Source organism: Triplophysa rosa, unplaced genomic scaffold (genome assembly GCF_024868665.1).
Source record: "Triplophysa rosa unplaced genomic scaffold, Trosa_1v2 scaffold430, whole genome shotgun sequence".
Lineage (NCBI taxonomy): Eukaryota > Metazoa > Chordata > Actinopteri > Cypriniformes > Nemacheilidae > Triplophysa > Triplophysa rosa.
This window is the reverse complement of record NW_026634434.1, coordinates 5,001-28,240: the sequence shown is the minus strand read 5'-3', so window position 1 is coordinate 28,240 and position 23,240 is coordinate 5,001. Positions and strand designations below refer to the sequence as shown.

At 43.7% G+C, this 23,240-nt stretch overlaps 2 long non-coding RNA genes across 2 annotated transcripts; one reads left to right on the top strand and one right to left on the bottom strand.

The window, feature by feature from the left end:
- Positions 1 to 13,806: 13,806 nt before the first annotated feature.
- On the top strand, positions 13,807 to 16,114 carry LOC130550803 (uncharacterized). Its single transcript, XR_008962493.1, has 4 exons — positions 13,807 to 14,265; positions 14,995 to 15,038; positions 15,746 to 15,912; positions 16,053 to 16,114. It is a non-coding gene; the product is annotated as an uncharacterized LOC130550803 (long non-coding RNA).
- Positions 16,115 to 18,606: 2,492 nt separating this feature from the next.
- LOC130550802 (uncharacterized) lies at positions 18,607 to 20,846 on the bottom strand. The gene is made up of 4 exons (XR_008962492.1): positions 20,708 to 20,846; positions 20,408 to 20,564; positions 20,215 to 20,307; positions 18,607 to 19,100 (listed from the first exon to the last, which is right to left on the bottom strand). It is a non-coding gene; the product is annotated as an uncharacterized LOC130550802 (long non-coding RNA).
- Between the last annotated feature and the right edge of the window lie 2,394 nt (positions 20,847 to 23,240).

The following is a 23,240-nucleotide window of genomic DNA, read 5'->3' as shown; positions in this document are numbered from 1 at the left end:
ACGTCCCAACCGGACTGGGGGTGGGTCACTCAGGATCTCCTCGTCCCGTCCAGACATGGAGACCAGGTTTTGCCTGGGATGCCGTAACGTGCCCCTTCCCCTGGGGAAGCTGTCCGCCAGGGGGAGCGGCCAGGGGGGAGTTGTTGTCAGAGCCTCAGCTCCGAGAACCAAGTCCTGGTTAGGCCGAAGGGGCGTAACTAGTACCACTTGATGCTCCTCTTCCCTGGCCTTGCACAGGCCCTGTGCAATGAGGCTCACTGGGGGGAAGCGTACTTCCGCTTGTCCCGCGGCCAGCTGTGCGCAAGGGCATCCGTGCCGAGGGTACCTCGGACAGGGAGTGCCCAAGCGGACAATGGGAGGAGTTCGGGGAGACAACAGGACCACCTGTGCCTGGCTAAACTGCCCCCAAATGAGCCGGCTGCGCGGGGAGGGAGTCGCCACTCTCCGCAAGGCGTCAACTGATGAGAGAGCACATCGGCTGTCTGGTTCAGGATGCCTGGGATGTGTGTGGCTCGCAGGGAGCTGATCACCTGCTGACTCCAGAGGAGGAGGCGTCGGGCGAGTCATGTTAGCTGCTGTGAGTGAAGAATACGCCACAGCAGCTGTGCTGTCCAACCAAACCAGCACGTGCTTCCCTGCACGAGAGGAAGTCCCTCAATGCAAGTAGCACAACCCACAACTCTAGGCAGTTGAATGCCAATGCAGGCGGGGGCCCGTCCACCGCCCCGACACTGCTTGCCCATTGCACACGGCACCCCTTAGGGTGTGTCGGCAGAAAAGCGTGTGACCAACGCCTGCTGCCGGTGTACCACGCTCTCCAAGGAACTTGACTCTGCCGACAGTGTTGGAGCGGTCGTATATGCATCGACCCGAGGGGAGGCCACCCCCGCCGAGGATGCCATGAATCCCAGGAGCCTCCTGTTACAGGGGGACCGCTGACTGTCTGATCTCAGGCAGTTCAACACTGACCGGGCGCGCTAGTCCTCGCGGGGAAGGAGGGCGGCTTCCATGACCTTCGTAAAGACTCGTGGAGACAAGGACAGACCGAAGGGGAGGACCCTGTACTGATATGCCCGTCCCTCGAACGCGAACTGTCGGAACGGCCGAAGTCGAGGGAGGATCGAGACATGAAAGTACGCGTCCTTCAGGTCGATTGCCATGAACCAGTCCTGACGCCTGACGGACGCCAGGATGCGCTTCTGCGTGACCATCCTGAAAGGCAGCTAGTGTAGGTGCCTGTTCAGAACACACAGACCCAAGATAGGGCGCAACCCTCCGCTTTTTTTCTTAGGGACAATGAAGTACGGGCTGTAAAACCCGCTGAACACCTCGGCCGGTGGGACGGGCTCGATCGCTCCCTTCACCAGAAGGGAGGCGACCTCCGCCCGAAGTACGGGGGCATCCCTGCCTCTGCCTGAGGTAAAAGGACATCCCGGAACTTGGGCGGACGTATAGCGACTGAATCGCGTAGCCGAGACGGATCGTCTTCCTCAGCCCGCCTGACAGTCTGGGTGCTCCCAGAACTGTGACAGGGGACTCGAGCTTGATCTGCTTCATCGCCCCCGCGGAGGGTGGTTCGATGGCTAGCAGTATGGATTCCTTGCCAGGGGAGGCCCCCCGGGGAGGAGATCGGCTCTGCCATATTTCCTGCCTGGCGACTGCGCAGCTCAACGCACTGTCTGACTGAGAGTGCTGAGGGCTGGTGTTTATACTCGACATTGCGCTTTGCTATGACGCAACGTCGAGTTTGCCGTTCACCATGGTGCAGAGGGTGAGAGCAGCTGAGGTAACCCAGAAAGAGAGGAAACTCTCCTTTTTGAGAGTAAGTGGGCGCCAGCCCCCCAGAGGGGGCCAGCAGATGGAGGGACGGGGCAGGAACCGTCCCTATCCGACCTACCAGCGCTGTGGCTGGGGTCGGGCCCAATGGTAGCCTCGATCCCCCTGAGGTGATCCCATGACAGCCGCTGCCCGCGGCTGCTGATGGGGCGATGGTCTCCTCTTCGCTGTCTCCTCCATGTCACTGGAGGGCGTTGAAGAGGACCAGGGCTGCTGGGAAGCAGACAGTGCACGGGACTCGACGGCCGAGGCGACCGAGTTGCGGCACGGAGGACTGCTTTTTACTGTCGAGAACCCTCCACAGTAACACCAACCAGCCCCCCCTTGCGAGACGGGTACGTCGAGAAAGCGGACCTTCTCAGCGTTACTCATCTGCGCAAGTATCGGCCAGAGGAGTTCCTCATGGACCACAAGTGTGGACATCGTCCGACCCAGGGCCCCCGTGGTCACCTTGGTCGCCCGTAGAGCGAGGTCGGTGACGGAGAGGAGTTCCTTCATAAGCGCTGGGTCAGTCTTACCCTCGTGGAGCTCTCTCAACGCCCTGGCCTGGCAGGAGCCATAGCGTGGAGAGAGGAGGCAGCCTGGTCCGCCGCAATGTAAGCTCTCGACACCAGAGATGCCGAGACACCACATGCTTTGGACGGGAGTCTAGGTCGAGCCCCCCCAGGTGGCCGCCACCTACGGGCACGAGTGCACCGCGGCGGCAACTCCACCTGGGGACACCGATGCATCCTCCAGCTGTCTCAACCTCGAGGGAAGAGAGGGTGACAGAACTTTGTTTGACGTGAAACGTGCCGGAAAGGGGCGTTTCAGGTCTTACAAAGTTCCTCATGCACTTCCGGTAAACACGGCACTGGGGGCGGGCGCGGCTTGGAGCCGCGCTCAAACCCGAGGCGCCATGTAGCCAGCCGCGAGCGCCGGGAGAGGCAGTGCGGGCACTGCAACCCAACACTCACGGCGGCCCGGGAAAGCATGGCTGACATTTCGACGTCCGCTTCTTCCTGGGCTCGACCCCCCGAGGGAGGGAGCCCGAGGAATCGTCGGAGTCGGATGGCAGTACGTCACCCCCCGATGCTGCAAGAGACATCTCATCATCACGCATCGTGTCCGAATACGTGATTGAGGAATAAGACGGCGGACCGTCTTTTTTGGGGAACGGTCAGACAAGCAAAATGAGGTGTGAACGGTCCGTGAGCCGTGGCTGGCGGATTATCGCTCACAGTAATCCTCATATCACCCTCGCTGCTTGCCATAGCGGACGGCAGGGCCGTAGTCCTGCCGCCACGGAACGGGGAGCAAACGAGGTGGTGGCTGAGTCCCGTGGGAACACAGCCACCTGTGACGCAACGTCTGAATCGTCACCGCCCGCAGTGCGGGCAGGACGTATCCACAACGTCTGCCCCAGCGTACTGGAAGCAGGCATTGTGTCCGTCCCCCTCCTCGATGAGTGTGTTGCACCCATGAGAACAGCGGGACAAGCCACGCTGGAGAAATTTGCTCTTTTAGAAAAGGATATTGCTCGAACACCTCCGGAACTGCCGAGACGCCCAGGGGAGAGTCACTGCAGGAAAGGACCGTCCGTTGTCCATGTCGTAGATTCCAGCAGAAAGAAAGATCATCCAGATCGTAGAGAAGCTCACCAGATGCGTAGGCTCTGAAGAACAAAAGGTGAATGAATGAGCACGCCGGCTTCCCTCTTATACCGGGACATCCGGGGAGGAGCCCGGCATGCAAATTTCATTCGCCAATTTTCATTGGCCTTTTCTAAATACTCAGAAGATGATAGGTTCTCAAGACAAACCCCATTCTGTCGGTTCGACACAACGTCGAGAGACCGACAGAAAGGGAATGCGAGTTCACCTTTTTGGGAATATTCCCTCTCCTGCCGTTGCTGTGTATGGTCTGCAACGGGCAGCTAAGGAAGCAGAAGCAAACTGTGGTAGTGATGCAAGAAGATTCATCGAACGCGAGTTCTATGTTGACGATGCTTTGAAGTCCTTCAGCAATGAGGAAGAAGCCATCAGCATCCTAAGGCGAGCACAGAGGATGCTTGCAACTTCTAACCTCAGGCAACACAAAATTGCCTCAAATTGACCGGCAGTCATCGAAGCGTTTCCATTTGAACATCGCACCAAGTACGTCAACAGCCTAGATCTCTCCGTTGATGATCTGCCAATACAACGTAGCCTCGGATTGTTCTGGAACATGCGCACAGATATATTCATGTTTCGAATCGAAGATGACCAGAAGCCATTCACTCGAAGAGGAGTGCTTTCGACCTTGAACAGCCTCTACTATCCTCTAGGATTCCTCGCACCCATCACGGTTCATGGAAGACTCATACTCAGAGAACTGACTAAGCAAGCAGAGGATTGGGATACACCTCTTCCCAAAGACATGGAGACTGAATGGACTAGATGGAAAAGGTCACTCCGAGATCTGGAGGGACTCCAGATACCACACCCTTATACGTCATTCTCCACTGCAGGCGCTTTAAGAAGAGAACTTTGTATCTTCGCAGATGCATCGGTCAAGGCAATAGCAGCCGTAGCCTACATCAAGGTGACAAGCCACCAAGAACAAACTGACGTTGGTTTTGTTTTTGGGAAGGTGAAGTTAGTGCCTCAGCCTGATTTAACTATTCCAAGACTTGAGCTTTGTACGGCTGTACTCGCCATCGAGATCACCGAGATGGTAGTTTCGGCGATGGACACAAAGTTTGACAAAATCACCTACTACACAGATAGCAAGGTCGTATTGGGATACATCCAGAACTAGTCAAGGAGATTCTATGTCTACGTACACAACAGGATCAAAAGAATCCGTCAATCACCTTGTTCTGGGCTTTGGAAGTATGTCCCAACGCACCTCAACCCAGCTGACGTTGGGTCAAGAACCGTGACTTCAGACTTGCTTAGCAGCACAACTTGGCTCAAAGGGCCAACCTTTCTTCATGATGTATCCTTGCATTCACCTGAGCTTCAAGAGGCTTACGACCTTATCGACCCTCACGCCGACTCTGAAGTGCGTCCCCAGGTGGTGGCAAGTTTCACTCATGTTACCAGAGATGTGATACATCCACAATGCTTCGAACGCTTCTCCAAGTTCAGCACTCTCCTTACAGCCATAGCTCACCTCATCCACGTGGCTCGTTCTTTCGCCCACTCTTCCCAGGATGAATGTCAAGGGTGGCATGTCTGTCGACCTACAGAGGAAGAGTTGTTGAAAGCCGAAGCGTGTATTGTGAAGAGCGTCCAGAACGAGTGCTATTCGGAGGAACTTAAGTGTAACAACTCAGGATCCAAAATTCCACCAAGCAGCAGCCTTTGGAAACTGCACCCCATCATGGACCGAAATCAACTTATTAGAGTAGGAGGTCGTATTGAGCAGTCGGATCTGAGTATGAACAAGGTTCATCACATCATCGTTCCTGGCCAGGATCATATAGCTACCCTGCTTGTGTCTCACTATCACGAAGCAGTGAAACACCAAGGAAGACATCTGACCGAAGGTGCCATTTGAGCGGCAGGATTCTGGCTGGTGGGAGCTAAACACTGCTTCAGCAGTTTGCTTCACAGATGCGTCATTTGTAGAAGACTGAGGGGGAAAATGGAACGTCAACAGATGGCAGCTCTGCCACCAGAACGGCTACAAGTAGCACCTTCTTTCACCTATGTAGGTGTCGACGTTTTTGGACCCTGGGAAATTGTCTCACGCCGTACAAGAGGGGGAGTCTTCAACTCTAAACGATGGGCTGTGATGTTCTCTTGTATGTGTTCGAGGGCGGTCCACATCGAGGTGATTGAAGCCATGAGTACCAGCAGTTTTATCAACGCCTTGAGGAGGTTCTTTGCAATCAGGGGCCCCGCAAAGCAGATCCGTTCCGACTGCGGAACTAACTTCATCGGCGCATCTCATGAACCAGTGATGGACCAGTCGAATCCAGGTTTCAAAAGAGTGGAGGAGTATTTGGACACTCAGAGCTGCTCCTGGGTATTCAACCCGCTCCACGCGTTTCATATGGGTGGCGCGTGGGAACGACTGATTGGCATTGCCCGCCGTATTTTGGATTGCATGTTGCTTGAGCAGAAAAGGTCTCATCTTCCACATGAAGTCTTGAGCACCTTCATGGCCGAAGTAACCGCAATCATGAATGCTAGACCGCTCATTCCAGTGTCATCGGATCCGGATTCGCTTCTAATCCTCACTCCAGCGATGCTTCTAACCCTCAAGAAATTTTCTGCACCTCCTCCTCCGTCAGGAAGCTTTGAGGAATCGCATCTCATCAGGGAAGAGTGGAAGCAAGTTCAGAGCCTAGCAGACATGTTTTGGAAAAGGTGGAAACATGAATACCTCAAAACATTACAGATTCGGCACAAGTGGCAAGGAAAGAGGCCAAATCTCCAAGACAGAGAGGTGGTTCTCTTGAAAGACAATCAAGCTAAGAGAAATCAATGGCCTAAAGGCATCATCACAAAAACATTCCAGGAGAAGATTGATTGGTTCGGAAAGTTCAAGTGGAAATTGTCAAGGATGGAACCAGAAAGACCTTTTCTCGGCCTGTTACAGAAGTGGTTTTGCTTTTTTCTCCAAAGACTGATTCGTTAATTAAAGTGGGCTCTTTAAGGACCCCAAGCAGGGAGTGTTGTGCCGCTTGAGAAAAGAAAGGGTAGTTTATTTTGTTATCATGTAATATTAGGATAGTGTCTGTTTTCATCCCGGTAGAGTGGGTGGCTAAGTTAGCTTCATGTTTATTACTGCCGATTGTTTACTAGCTCGATTGCGTTTATCATATAGATCACCGCTGTGTAGATAATCCGTGCTGTTTTCTGTCACGTGTATTTGGATTTAATATCAATGTATGTCTCATTTGTATTGTATTGCAGTTTCACAATATGCCCAGTTGTCACGGGCACTAGGGGAAAGAACCCAATCGCAGGCAGGCAGGGATGAAGGGGTTAACAGATATGTTTATTTTACAAATAATGACAGAACACAAAACAAAAACCCACGATGGGGGCAAAACAGAGGAACAAGAAAATCAAACAAGTAACAGGGACGTAAACTGACTAAACACCAGACTTACATAAACTTAGTCAAGGATTAAACTAAACTAACACTTACTACAATGGACGAAACAGCGGGAAACAGGAACAGGTGATACAGCTGGACATGACACGAGTAACAAGACGTACTGGAAACAATGACCGAGCCCAGGACAAAGAAACATGAGGTCATTTAAAGGAAAGACAAACGAAGTATAATTAACGAGGGCAGGTGGGGAACATTAGACACGGGAAGAAAGCAATGCATGAGACGAGAGGGGAGGGGCCAATGACAAGACACGAGAAAACACATGAGAAGTAAAAACAAACAACTCATGGTTTTCTCACATAAAACCTAAGGGCTCTGTCCCGATTCTGCCACACGACTAGGAATTCATAAACAAGAAGGTAGGACCATGACAGAGCCCCCCCCCCTTAATGAACACCTCCAGGTGTTCACCAAGGGGTTGACTAACAGGAATTGACAGACTGCGACAAGGACAAAAACCAGACAAACATGGTGAACAAGACAAGGTGCAGACAAGAATACAAAACGACAGGATTGGGGTGGCATACTAAAAATAACAAACATGGGAGGCGGGGTGGGGCAAAACAAGGGTTCATAGAGGGCAGTCCAAAAGGATGAGGAGAAGGGGGGACAGTCTTAGTCCCTGGCTGCGCTCGAGGGCGCGGAGTCCTGGGGGACTTTGGGGAAGTGCTGGGGGGGACCGCCGACTTGGGCGTCGGCGGGACAAGGCTGGACGCCAGTTGGAAGGCTGGCTGGAAGGCCGACTGGACAGCGCTTGATGCCGGCTGGATCACCGGCTGGGACGCCGGCTGGATCACCAGACTGTACGCCGGCTGGATCACCAGACTGTACGCCGGCTGGATCACCAGACTGTACGCCGGCTGGATCACCGGACTAGACACTAGGATGGACGCCAGCTGCACCGGACTGGATGCAGGCTGCACCGAACTGGACGCCGGCTGCACCGAACTGGACGCCGGCTGCACCGGACTGGACACCGTCTGCACCGGACTGGACACCGGCTGCACCGGACTGAACACCGGCTGCACCGGACTGGACACCGGCTGCACCGGACTGGACACAGGACTGGACACAGGACTGCACACAAGACTGGACACAGGACTGGACACAGGCTGCACCGGCTGGGGTGGAGTCCGCGCTGCCCGCCGCTGCCTCTTCTTCTTCAGCCGAGCCACTCGCCTGGAAGTCGGCTGAAGAAAAGAGGCAAAAGGCACGGCTGGCTCTGGCTGGGACTCCTCGGACGTGGACTCCCAGGACGCTCGCCTCCCCCGCTTCCCGCTGAGGCTTGCTGAGGGTGGAGAGGACGGTGTGGCGACGCCCACAACCCCGATCTTCAGGGGACGGCCCTCAGGGATCGCGACCAGCGGAGATGAAAAGGTGGGTTGAACTGAGACCCTGGACTCTGATCGACCCACGGCATACAGCCATATTGCATCAAAGTCCAGCGGTCTCAGTGACCTCATCTCCGACGCGTGAGTGGCCCCCTGAGACCGGCATTGAAAAGCGTCACCAACTCCTCCTCTCCGAACACTGTCTCCTCTGTGACTTCGAGGAACCGGCCCGCGTAGTCATCTACGTCTCCGGTTCCCTGGCGAATGCCACAGAGGAGACGAGCCTGGAGGGAACGTATAGCGTCCATGCTGCCTGCTGGGTTCGTTATGGGCTCGGACATTCTGTCACAATCTCGAGGGAGAGAACCCAATCGCAGGCAGGCGGGGATGAAGGGGTTAACAGATATGTTTATTTTACAAATAATGACAGAACACAAAACAAAAACCCACGATGGGGGCAAAACACAGGAACAAGAAAATCAAACAAGTAACAGGGACGTAAACTGACTAAACACTAGACTCACATAAACTTAGACAAGGATTAAACTAAACTAACACTTACTACAATGGACGAAACAGCGGGAAACAGGAACAGGTGATACAGCTGGACATGACACGAGTAACAAGACGTACTGGAAACAATGACCGAGCCTAGGACAAAGAAACATGAGGGCATTTAAAGGAAAGACAAACGAAGGATAATTAACGAGGGCAGGTGGGGAACATTAGACATGGGAGGAAAGCAATACATGAGATGAGAGGGGCGGGGCCAATGACAAGACACGAGAAAACACATGAGAAGTAAAAACAAACATCTCATGGTTTTCTCACATAAAACCTAAGGGCTCTGTCCCGATCCTGCCACATCACTAGGAATTCATAAACAAGAAGGTAGGACCGTGACATCCAGTAAACTTTCCAATCATCCATGTCCTGGAGTTTCTTGGGAGTGTTTAAGCTAAATGGAGCATAGTCCATGAAAGCAATAAAAACAAACTGGTCTCATATAGCCTACCACAGTATACAGGGCTGTTTTTTTTTTTGAAAGAGTATAAAAGAGATAGAAGTCAAAACTGATCGGTGAGGTGTTGATGGAAGAGATGTGTTTTCAGATGATTCTTAAAGATGGCTACATAATCTGCTGAGCTTGTAGAAGCGGGCAGATCATTCTATAAATGTGGAACCGATACAGAGAAGGTACGTGAGAGAGATTTTTTACCTTTTTGGGATGGCACCACAAGACGTCGTTCGTTTGCAGAGCGTAAGGATCTGGCAGGTACATAAGTCTGCATTAGCGAGTGAAGATAAGGGAGTGCCAAATCAGTGGTGGTCTTGTAGGCCAGGAGCAGAGTCTTGAATTTTATTCGAGCGACTATAGTGAGCCAATGTAACTTAATGAAGAGAGGGGTGATGTGCGCTCTCTTCGGTTCATTGAAGACCACTCTTGCCGCTGCATTCTGGATCATCTGTAGAGGTTTGTGTAGAGTTTTAGCCTGGCCACATGTTGGATCAAAGGGGTCATGTAAAGTTCCTCTCTCTCTAAGAGTCACACTCCAGAGGCAGCAGGGGACAAACGGAACACTCTCTCGGCTCCAAAGTTCTGAGGGAAGAGGGAAGATTAACCATCGCTCCCAAATGGTTATCTCACCTCAACCCCAGCAGGACAGTTTATAATTCTCAACCCCAATTTCAAAGGGACTGAATATGGAGAACGAAGCCCTCTCCCATGTTGAGAGACAGCAGATGGCCTGGATAACACCAGATGACCTTCCAATACACAACACACCTTGAAAGGGTATCCCCTAAAAGCAGCCAAAATAAACTGTCCAAACTGTATATATATATGTATATATATATATTAGGGCTGTCAACGTTAACACGTTAACGCATGCGATTAATTTTTTCAAATTAATGCGTGAGAAAATATTTATCGCAATTAACGCAGCATCCGTTTGTTTTGACATCCTTTGTCTAGCGTTACATTATGTAATCACGCTCTTATTCGTGTACAGGCTTTTAAACCACTTAAGCGCGATTTGAAACAGTTGCTTTGAGGCGTTCAATGAAGATAGACAGCTTATAAACTGTGGGACGCAGCAAAACGCAACGAGAGGTCCAGTCTGGTGTGTACAGTAACGGCTGCGTCGGTGAATCTCTGTCAGACAGCGCATCCGTGTTAAGTTCTCTTTCGTGCTTGAATGGATAAAACCACACAAGATTATGTCAGAAAGCCCGTTTTGTCTAGCATTTTCTTAAGCACAGACTTCAAAGTGTAAAATAAAATCTTAAATGAATGCAAAGAGTTGTGAAAATGGGAGTGCGGTGACGGTCACCTACTCTGCGTACTAAGACAGCTCTTAAAGGGGCCACGTTCTTAAACGTGCTGCTGTGACTCCTGTCACTAATGTTAATCAAAGAACAAAATAAAAGAAGAAATCAATGTGATTTTATAGCTTTAATGAGAATTCTTCTGCATTTAATTTATAATTTAGCATTAAAGACTGTAAAGTGTCCTTCAATTTCCTACATGAGCTCTCAATTATACTGTTGAATGGCTAAATTAATGTTAAAATAATCAATTTAATAGAGACATCAGTTACAATACTAATATCAAAATGTTAGCTTTCATAAAATGATGCTGTTAAAAAATATGTTGTTCTACATCAATGAAGATAAAATGTGAAATAAATATTAAAATGTAAAAGTATATTTTAAAATAAATTGTTGTGTGTCGATTAATCGTGATTAATCACAGAAAAAATGTGTGATTAATCCGATTAATTTGTTATATATATATATATATATATATTCCTCTTGCATGCTATTCCCCCCCACATTAACTAGTCTACCTGTAACCTTATACATGTTCAGGTTGTTCTATATCTTGTGTGTATTCATTTTCTAGAGTTAATGGCTGACTAATGAATTGTTGTGTGCTCAAATGTAACTTCATGTACTGGCATGTTTAGTACCGAAATCAGTCTCTTTAAGTGTCCTGCACAATGATGTATAGAATGTGAACCCATCGTGCATCATATGCTCTTCATAATAACTTCAGTTAATAAGTTCAATTTGGCATCCTGCCATAAACATGTAAATAAGGCGTGGAGAGAGAGACAAAGAAAGAATTTCCGAATTATCCGATGGCTGCTATACATTTGCCCGTTGACCCGCTGAGGGCGTGGCGTGTATGAGCTTAAGACCAGCATCCTTCTCATCCTTCTCATACCATACTCATTCTTTGCTCAGCTCGGCAGTTCAACTCCCCCGGGACCTGTCTCATCTCTTTGAGATTGACTGTCCGGCAATTCACTTCGGCAAACTTCGTTGAACACTTCGATCTCAGAAGAACTCGGCGAATTTCCTCACGGCGATCCATCAGCGCTCTCTCTCTCTCAATATGCACCGGAGTTCTCGTTGGCTCAGCATTCAAAGCAAGTATAACCATTCAACAACACGCCTAAGTTAGCCCCTTAACTTCTTAAGGTGATTTTTGCGAGAGAACTGATGTTTTGTGCAGGAGTAATTTAATATTACAATTCTTTATGTGTTAGGGATTACTCAGGAGTCAAGTGCAGGGTACAAATCAAGGTTTATTAATGCCTCAGACAAACCCCAAACAAAACCGCCGGAGCGGAGAATGACTATGCCGCCAGAGTGGGGAAACTAGAGAGCAGTCCAGGTGGGAACGAAGGAGGTAGATGGCTCGAGCGCCCGGCCGGTGGTGGAAGATGACCCAGGGGGAAAAGATAGCAGAGTCTGTCGGCCTGCGAGAGGCCAGAACCCCGAAGGGAACAACAGGGAACAATCCACAGTCTTATGAGTCTATGACCAGCCTGTAACGAGTGCCGGTAAAAGGCACGGACGATCGGTGGATCGAAAAGACAGTCCGCGGGGCAGATAGTTCACACAACCCCGAAATCCACACGGCGGAAAAACTCCTGAACAAAAGAAAAACTCCAAGCACGTGGCAAGCTGTCAAAACAGAGTCACGTGCCCGACACAACAATGACAGAGGACAGGACAGACAAAATAGAGAGTGCTAGACCCGACATTATGCTACTTGTCTTTTCCATACTTTCCTCTTTTAATGTACAAATGTATGTTTTTGTTAGTTATATGTTACTTTTATGTTTTGAGTGCACCGTAGTTTTTAGATAATAAACGTTCACCTGTATTCACGTGTGTTTGATTCTGTGTACCTGCTCACAAGCAAGTCACTTCTACTGCTAATCTTGTTACCGGCTCTCAAGTAGTACCGTGTGATGAGGGTTACTATCCGAGGCCTGGATACTGTCCCTCTTAAGAGTTAGAATACGACTCAACTGATCATTCGCTGGACGGATGTATTAGGGGGGCCGTTATTGCTGATTCTGCTGCATTGGGTAAATGTTACTGAATACACAAAGTTAATTGCATTCAACTGTGCGTATTCGCCCTTTGAGTTAAAATTGATAATTTCCCTACATTTGCACTCCATTTGGTTGTGCAAGCTGGAAGTCCAGCCAGTAGCGCATTGCAGTAGTCCAGTCTGGACAGAACAAGAGCCTGGACTAGGACTTGCATAGCATGCTCGGATAGGAAAGGTCTAATTTTCTACTTCTATTTCAAATAATTTATTCTATTTAGTTTCCATTTCATTCATTTAACATATTTAATATTGGAGGCATCCAAGTTATTTGACATATTTTAACATTTTGAAAAGGTAACGCAATAGTTACATTCCCTGGTAATTAGTTACTTTTAAAATGATGTAACTCAGTCTTACTCAATTACTATTTGTGAGAATAGTAACTATAACTAATTACTTTTTAATAGTAACGTGCTCAACACTGCTCTCCATATGCTTCATAACCCGCTAAATAACACACTTTGCCCGGTCTGAAATATTTGGTATTGCTAAAAGTAAATGTAGGAGCCTGATGAAAATGCCCATCGAAACAAAAAGTCCTCTGAGGGTTTTGCATCTGAACTTTATTAATTTTCATAACTAACATTTTCAAAACTCTTAGTACTAAACTTTTTTCTTTTTATTGGAGAAAAATATTTAACAGACAATCTTGACAGAAAGTAAAGGTCTCCGTATTTCTCCTTCATACTAAATTAAACAAAGATAATTTTTCATTGCAAACTCATACACACGTACATACTGTATACTCATACACATACCTACTCATGCATACACATGAGCACAAACATCCATGCACACACGTGATCAAGACAAAGGTACACAGACATTAACTCCTAATACAAGTGTACCACCTAATTATCTATGCAGATATACATATCCAATACTTATGCATATGTTTTACTTAAAGTAATCTTAATACAGAACACAGAACACCTCCCTAACCTCCCCCCATCCACTTCCGTCTGCATTTTATGCCCAACATGAGGAGGACTGGATTTTTTTTAAATAAAAAGAGTAATAAATAAAATAATAATCAGTGGAATGGTACATAGATCCGACTCATGTTGAGTCAGTATCCCTTTCACCCAAGCCTCTTAAGTCTTCCCCCTCTCACTGTAAAACCGAACAGTAAAGGTTTGATAAAGAAAATAGGTTGTGATAACTTAAAAAATGTAAAAAGTTCATTAGTCTCAAATTTTCTGCGTCATGTGTACATTTTTTTTATTTTAAGTTTATAGTGCTCAACCGCTTTAATTGAATTTTGTCATTGAACTCAGAAAGTTTAACTTGATCCCGTTTGACGTCACACGCATGTGCGTACAACGTACGTGCTTCATCTTCTTCACCTGGGAGAGAGTTCGCCATTTTCGTCTGCTTGCCTCGGATGCGGGGTTTTTTGTAGAGAAAAGTTGAGAAAATCGCCTAGATATAGCGAAAAGGAAGATTTCACGGTGTGAGTTTCTGTGAATACTTCTGAGACGACATGCGTTGTAGCATGCAGCAATTTTACGAAGATCATCGGACAAAGTTTTACTCTGGTTTGACCACGTTGTCTGCTGTTATATCGATTTTGGTTTTGGGCGCGTCAATCTGGTAAGTAATCTGTTAACACTATATTTTACTGTCGTTGTACAATTATCTGCATGAAGTAAACTTGGTGTCTTGAAAGTGGATATGGGTTTTATGCCTTTACATGTAAATGTGATGTGCATCTCAAACTAGTAAGCCAGTAATCATTTAATTAGGGAGGGCATGACATAATCGTTGTTAAACATAGTCACACAGTTGGGGTTCGCGTTTTTTGCGGGACACAAAAAACTAAAATTTGTGGTGACGCACATTTGATCAAGTAACGTTATGGCGGGAATGACAAGGTAACAAACATGCATAAATTGGAGGCCGTTAGCCACTCTAGTCAATCATGCTGCAGTTCACACACGCTCTCATGTGTGGTTTCAGTTGTCCCTATATTGTTTTCGTAAATTTAGATCATTTGAAACGAATTTGTCGGCTTGGCACGTTTACCTGAGTATCAATGTTAAAACAAGCTGTCTTTATTACGTTATTTTACCCTTTAAGTTATAGGCTTGTTTTAATATTTTTTACGGAGTTTGTTAACGTTACTTGAACTTTTATTGTACCACAGGGATAACTGCTTTAAGTACCGTTTTAGTTTGGCAATGTCCATGCGGAAGTGCTTGTGTTATTAAGATGAGACATTTCTGTTCTGTTTTTTTAGCTTTTAACATTTTAATTAGCTGACTGTACACTTTTTTTGTGAACATTGCAAACTAACTAACTTTTGAAATCTTACTTTTTTAGGTTAAAGCTGAAGCAGCTGGCCAACAAACAGAGTTTTAAGTGCGGTATGTTGAAAAACTATTAACAACAATGGACACATTGCAATATAGTGACTAAAATGTGAATGAGAACAGTGTACTGTTAACCATTTAAGCAAAAATCCAATGGCTTGGAGGTGCAGACTTTGTGCTGCTGCCTTTGATAAAAGGGCACATGTACTGGAACATTATCGTTTACATCATAGCAGTGTTTCCTCAGTCAGTCCATTACCATGTGTCTATGATGACTGTGTCGTCACATTTCAGACTGTAAATGCATTAAAAATACACTTATCACGAATACATACTCGGATGGAGCATGATGTGAATCCAATGGAAAGTGTTTCTTTCATCTGTCTTAAATGTGGATTCAAGCAGCCATTTAATGGGAAAACTATTCTCAGTCATTTAAGGGCACATTTAAAACAACATGAGATGGTGGATTGTCCATTGCAAAACTGTCGCTATCGCAGTAATGTGTATACCTCTTTCAATGCCCACAAAAGTAGGGATCATCCAGATGCTGATGCTCACGTGTCAAATTTTAAGAATGATATTATCTTAACAGAAACTGACAGCCCCACAATGCTGGGTCAAGTTGAAGCTGCTGACTCTCCTCAGAATCCTCCTGAGCTGTGTCAAATGTTCATAGTCTAAAATGAAATGTTTCCTTTTGTAAATGTTTTTGGAGATTGGGCCACATATACACCGTTTTAAATGCACCTTTATTACAGATCTGTGCTGAGTTTCATAGAGTGACAAATGTCAACCTAAAGAATCGTTTCTTTGCTCAACTGGACCAAAATACCCCCTGGCTTCAGAGCCTTTATCGGAAAATGCTTCTCGGACAGGAAAAGCATCTGAAGTCCTGGATCAGCTCTTCAGGATTTATGACCTCCAGGTCAGTTGGTTACAATTCTTGATGCCTGTTAAAGGTTCTTATTATCTTTGGTTGAACTCTCATGGTTGGTTCATGAATAGTGTTGTGAGGCTATACTGATTAGCATCCATACTGAATGATTTTTTTTCTCACACTTAAAGGATCAAGTTGATGTCCATGTTAGACGTGCTGCTGTACTCCGGGCTCTCCCTCCGTATATGCATGAGAGTGATGTCTTTTTTGAAGTAATGAGTGAAGATTTTTTTTGTAATGGGTAATTGTTTCTCTTGTTGTCTTTAGGTGATGCTGTCTTATGAACCCGGACATCATTGATATACCACTTGGGCTCCTCCTAATCAATCAAACTTCATCAGATGCCAATTTTTTCTGCACAGAGAGGATTGCAGTTGTGCTAGAGGGTGACATTGTTCTTGAGTCCTCCACACTGGCTGATGCATTTGTCATTCTCTTTGCACTTACGTACACCCTGCACCTTGACTATCCAAAAACGCTGCTCAACACATTCGACTTCATCCAAAAGGTGTTGATGGGTGTTGAGGATGGAAAGTTGAGGCCTAGAGTTTTGAGTCTGAAAAATGACCTGTTGGCAGTTGAGTAAGCACATTTGTTTTTCTTGCTGTAAAACATCTAACAGATGGGTTTTAAAGGTATTGTTTTTGAAGTTTTAATGTGTTCGAGTTAAAGTTGAATGATGTCCTGTTTTGCACTTTTTATACCTGTGTAATATGTTTATATGTCTAATACATATATTGGCATTGACAAATATCCTAAATGTGTTCTATGGTATGACAGCAGAAATTTAGAAAAAAAATATTTAAAATAATTTTTAATCTCTAATGGTATTTGTAACTCTTAACAGTAAAGATAACTCTTTCTCATGTTATTTATTTCTAAATCTTTGCAATGTCACACCATAGGACACATTTACATGTCAATTACCCGTGTGTATTATATATGTTTTTCAGAAAGTGTATGTGGAATGGTGTGCTTGCATTAGGCATTTGCACATTGCCCTATCTTTGTTTAAAAATTTAATGATGTTAAGTTGAGGGATGCCATGTTTGAAAATGAAACAGGTTGATGTGAGAGTTGTTAGGGTTAAATGCAAGTTAAATGATGGCTTGCTTGCAGTAGACAATTGCACATTGCCATACTTTTGCCTTTTTTTGTATATTAAACCTCTTACAGAATTGTTCATATTGTAGTAGTTGTAATGCTAGATGCTCATTGAAGGACTGAATGTTCGCATGGGATACTTGTACATTGATGTGGCTGAGAGATTCTGCATCTGTTTACATTGCAGTACACACATTTCTGCTTTATTTTGTGTACATAACAAAATACTTATAAATAAGATAAGCTATTACAATATTTGTAATATGTGTTACACTTAATACATCTGTATTTATGTAATTATCAAAATGTAACTGTTCTTAAATACATGTTACAGTTAAATGTTATTTTAAATAATTGTTTTAGAAAACTTAAAAATAGTGATCCTGATGTTGAATGTCAAGATGCAATTTACAAATGTTTACACATGGCACATTCATTTGTCTGAGTATTTTACTTTGTATTTGTTTACATTGAAACTATGAGATATTACAAATTTTTCTGGAACTTCGTATTTGGTTAATAAACAACTTACTTGCACTGAAGTCTCTGTGGGTATTATGCCTTCTTCAATTAAATACAACGTTTTAAATTATAGGAGGATTATAATTCTAGAACAGTGTAGGAGTGTCCAATTAATGTAAAAAAATTAAGTTAACATAAAATGAGCAATTTGATAGTAAGAATGCAAATATTTCATTTTATAAGTAATGAAAATGTTCAAGTTATCTGTACCCAATATAAATATGTACTGTAAACTCAAAATACCTAGCTAAAATAACATAACATTATATAGTAACAGACATTTAATATAACTTAAAAAAATTAAGTTACTATGACTTAAAATTTTCGATGTAATCTGTTTCAACTATTTTTTTTGAGTTAACTGAACTTGTCGGGTTTTATCTAGCTAGATACCTTAAAAAGGGTTCCCATGTTTTGGCAAATTGTTCTCTCTTATAAACTGATCACACATGTAACACCACTAGTCATTCGTTCAACCTGATCTCATGATTTCATTGTAGTTGCACACATTTTCATTCCACATAATCATTGTTTCAAAACACAAGATCGTTGTGATATTTAATGAGAACATTTGGTTTAATCACCAAAACAGAACACTCAGACCATCTTTCAACTTAGGACTTTAAACAGTTCATTCAGTAGCAAACAATACAATGTACAGGTTTCAAAACACCCTCTCTGCTGCACTGTAAAAAGTAATGAGTTGAGTTTACTTAGAAAACCTGTGGAAACTGATTACCTCAGAATTTTCAAGTAAATTCATTCATAATTTTTAAGTTGATTAAACTTACAACAACTTTGTATAGTTAACTTCTGTATTTGCAAAAATTACCTGAAAACTTGAGTAAAGGAAACTCAGTAAAACAAGTTCAGCTAACTTACAGATTTAAGTTAAGCTTAACACAGAGAACTTAAATAAAAGAGTTATTTCAACATGTCTACTAGTTGAAATTACTAGAAAAACGTGTGGAAACTGATTACCTTAACTTTCTCAAGTAAGTTGTACTCAAACCTCTAAGTTGTTAATACAAAGACAGACAACAGATCGTTGGCACAACAACAAAGTCATTTATTTCTATAAAACATTAACAACAATGTTCATTCAAGTCCTTCTGACATCAGTCAACAATTCTGAGATAAATGCACATACTGTATTGCACTCTGGAAAGATAAAAGATCAATGTAACTTTTTCACATCTTTAACTTTTCACAAAATGTTAAATGTAGAATTGGAGAAAAGTGACGTTACTGCATTAGAATATGTTTCAGAGATAGTATTTTAAGTTTCAGAGACTTGTGCCCGAGTGACAAAATCACCGCCTGGATGAAATCAAAGTTGTTCTTCATTACTGGAGGGTACTCTAAATTCAGAGCATAAAAGAGCCCAAAAAGGAGGCACATGGCTTGGGTAAGATTTCTTCCATTAGACTTGTACCTTCCAAAAAGATGGCAGTGGATGTGGCGTCAAGGTTCAGCGAGTTAGGTATGGTTTCACAGTCCTTAGGGTTCAATGTCAATATGCCGCTTGAATTGCCTTCATCATCATAGTCCTAAAGATGACATAACAAAAATTTAGTCAAAATAATTAACAACATATTTTAAGACAACATATCGTCACTGTCCGACAGAAACCTGGAATCTCCAAACTTGTTCATTTTCATTTTTTTTCCATAAATCATTAGTCATGTTTAACGTCTGCATGTGGGTTTTGCAAATATTTAACCAATATATAAAGTATTTAAAAAAGCTTGTGATGAAACCTCAAAACTCTGTTGGATCCCTTCTGGCCTGCCCATGGGCCTGGTGCATGTTAAGGGGTTAAATATACAAAAAGATCATAGAAATTGAAGGCCAGCTATACAAATTAAACCTCTTCTGAAACTGCTAATTTGACACTTGAAAAGTGATCTAAATAGCATTTCTGAAAATAATTGATTAAACGTTTACATTTTGTTCTGCATGATTTCTAGTGGGTTTTAATTCTCCATAACACATTTGACTTCATTTTCTTTCTGTCTGTCATTTCTAACCTTCTTTTGTCCTACTTTTCTTTTACTTTCCTCCTCTTTTCTGTTCTTTCTTTGACTTATTTTTTCCCATCTTAGTTGTGTCTTTATTCTTTTGTCTAAATTTCTAGCCTTATTCCATCTTTTCTTTAGTCTTCTACGTTAATTTTCTTAAAGCCTTATCTATTTTTTTCTTCCCTTCTAAATAATTCATTTATATTTCTCTTTTCCTTATTCCATTCTTTGTTTCTGTGTCCGGAATATTTGGTTCAAGAACTATTTGCATTACTAAAGGCAAAGTTTCGTGAACTAAGTTTTCCCTCAATCGCATTCGCAACCGCAAAAGGTACTATTTAGTGACGTAAGCCGGTCGACAGCGATGTCATTTAAGCGCGTCCGTTGAACAACGACAAACAACCAACAACAGAAGTTTGGCCTGTCAGCGATTGCTTACGTTACGGATCGTTCGCGTCCTGCTGGTTTAGATCCTGCCTAGGAGAAGGAGCTAAAGTGTTCCTCCTAACTAAAATTCCGGCCGGTTCCTGCGGTGCGAACAACAAAAAGAAGGTACTTCCGCCAAATCTTCCCAGAACTATGAAATCGTTCCTGCAGTGCCAAAGCCCCATAATACCAGAACAAAACAGACAAAACTACTTACAATACATGTCTTGTAAAAATCAGTGGGGTCTTCTCCAAGGAGGAGTGGAAGGCCATCAAGAACTGCTGTTCGTCTCCCAATGATGTCAGATTTCTGAAAAATTATTTTTAAAATTATTATTTAATAGCATACACACAACACAGAGCAAACAACACTTGCAAATGCAAAGAACTTGGGAGTCTGTGGAGCTTACATTATTTTCAATGTTGAATGTTGAAATTCTGTTGCAGAATCTTCTTAAGTTTAGAGCCAATGTCTCCCCCTTTGGCTCTGAGATGTCAACGGTCCAGTTCTAGAAATAATTCGGTTTGTAGGTCTTTGCCAGATATAAGAGTGAACTCTGCCAGAATCTAAAAAAGTGACAATCCGCAAATTAAGCATTCACTTTTCACTGAAATGTAAAAGTATGAATTTCATTTTATGCTCTTTTATTTCTATAGAACAAGTTAATGATACAATATGAACCCAATACAATACAAGAATATTTACTAACCTGACACTCCATAAAGAGTGCTGGCCACCTTTCCACTGTATCCTTCACAGCAGGTTCCCTCTCCATCAGTTCTTTTCTACTGTAGTGTTTCAACATCTGTCGTCAGAATTTAAAAAACAAAACAGGAAAAAATAATTACAATGAATAATTACTTATTAATGGAACAATCATAATTCGTAAATAGCATCACGTGCAAAGTAAGATGCGCGGTTTTTACATATCAATATTGATGCCCCATACACTTCCAACGGATTAGGATAGTTTACAAACTGTACATAAAATCAAATATTCGGTGAAAATCGACGTTTGTAATTTAGTTTGTTAGTCACTGGTCTCAAATGGCGGTTAGAGAGTAACGTTAACGTTAAGTTACTAGACGGAAAACTAGCGCCTCTTCATCTATCCGCGTAATCCCTTTTACTTAATTTATTATGCTCAATACAATGACGACTAAATACACGATTAGAATGAGATTCATGAGAAGGTCACCACCATACCTAATTGTGCTGTCAGATCCTGAAGACGTGAAGTTCTTCGGCTCTGCCTCGCTGTCTTCCAATGGCTACGGCGGTTACCTGTGCTAGCATGTGCACTTTCGCTTTGCGCATGCGCACGCTCATAGACTCCGCCACGTGAGATCAAAAATGTGTTGAATACGTTACAAAAAGAGTACAATACATGAACGCATATTAAGTTTCGTTCTATGCTGGAACTTAATGCTGGAACTTAATTACAGAGGCCCTATAAAATTCAAACTCTGATACAATGGAGGATGACGTATATCGATCATTATGGGCTTGCAATAAGCTTATATACTATTGGTTGTTATTTAAGATAATTCGTTGTTGGTTGTGAGAAAGACAAGAATCAGAACATACATTTGCGTGCGTGCGTAATATATATATATATATATATTAGTTGTATTCACTATGGAATGTATTATTTTTAATAACACCTTTGGCACCATATTCGGTAAACAGGTCTTTAGTAAGACTCACTCGATGCTCTAAAGTACAGTGTACTTAAATTGTTTAGTTTAACCCTCGAATCCACCTAAAAGTTCATTTAACACAACATAATCAAGTAAAGTCAACAAAGTTTACAAAATCAGTTAAATTTACAAGATCCTCTTAAGTAGATTCAGTTATTACTTTTTACAGTGTGCATGAATGCTACTGTACAGCCATCACAACGAATGTAACACTTACGTTCAGACAAACGCTATTTTAAAAAAAGTTTATACAACACGAAAATATGATCAAAGAGCAGTCATTAACATTTAAAAGCAGAAAAAGTGTTTTATTTAAATGTTTACAGCAATACTGTGGTTGCATGTCAAAAAAATGTAAATGTAGGCCTGAAATACACAATTTTCTATCTGGTCTTCAACATTTAGCCATACATTTTCATCAACATCACAGTGAATGTCCTCATTGTGCACCGTGCAAGAAGCACCGTGGGGAAAACCTTTTGGCATGATGAATCCAGGCTTGATATTGCTCTGCAGTTATATCACCACAAGCTTCATCCATGGCTTGAAGGAGGATCATACACCTTCCACCTCCATGTAGATAAAACTCCTCAATTGAGTTGAGGAAAGGAGAGTATGGTGGAAAGTAGAGGGTCATGATCCGAGGATGTGCCCGGAACCATTCCCGAACAAGCTCTGCATGGTGAAAACTGACATTGTCTCACAGGATAACATAACTTACATCTTCACCCTGACAGGCCTGCTCAAGCTCATTCAGAAAAGCTATCAGGTGTTCAGTGTTGTATGATCCTAGTACTGGTATACGGATGCATGTGATATAGTCCACAAATATACAGTGGTGTTGTACCTGAACATATTCTGAAAGCAGTTGTTTCACCCAGTCATTGTTTCTTTCAAAAGGCACCAGCTACATTTGTTTCATAGAAACCTGGTACTTCTTTAAATGGCAATAGTTGGGTGGCTGATTGATAACACACTGGCAAAGGTGTCACTCTTCTCAATAGCCTACTTGATTTCAGACAGCCGTATGTCATTTTTTGCCCTGACCATTTCCACCACAGCCAACTCCTGCTGGTAAGTCAAAACACGTGGGCGACCACCACCCGGTTGTCTCATGTTAATTCTGGGAGTACAACAGTATGCTGTGAATGTTTTACTACTACAAATGACATATGCTGTAACTTTGACAATTACATATTGTTGTTTTTCTGTGCGGTAATGCCACTCCGAGAGCGATATTGCATTTATCAAAAGTTTGATGGCACAAGTGTGTAGATAAATCAGAAACAATATCGGAGAGTCAGAGTGTCAAAGTGTCAAAAACAGCGCCAACTATTGGTTAATAAAATATATAGCAGTCGCTTCCGTCAGACGAAGCAACCGGCAGATTAAATTCAGATAAATTTTAATGTCATGTTTACAAATAAAGCTACAACCTGTGTGTGAATGGTCAATATAATAAATGAATTTACCCATTCAAGTGTGGCAATAAATATTAGTATGAGTTTATTTTCATACGTTTCGATACTGTATGTTGTACAG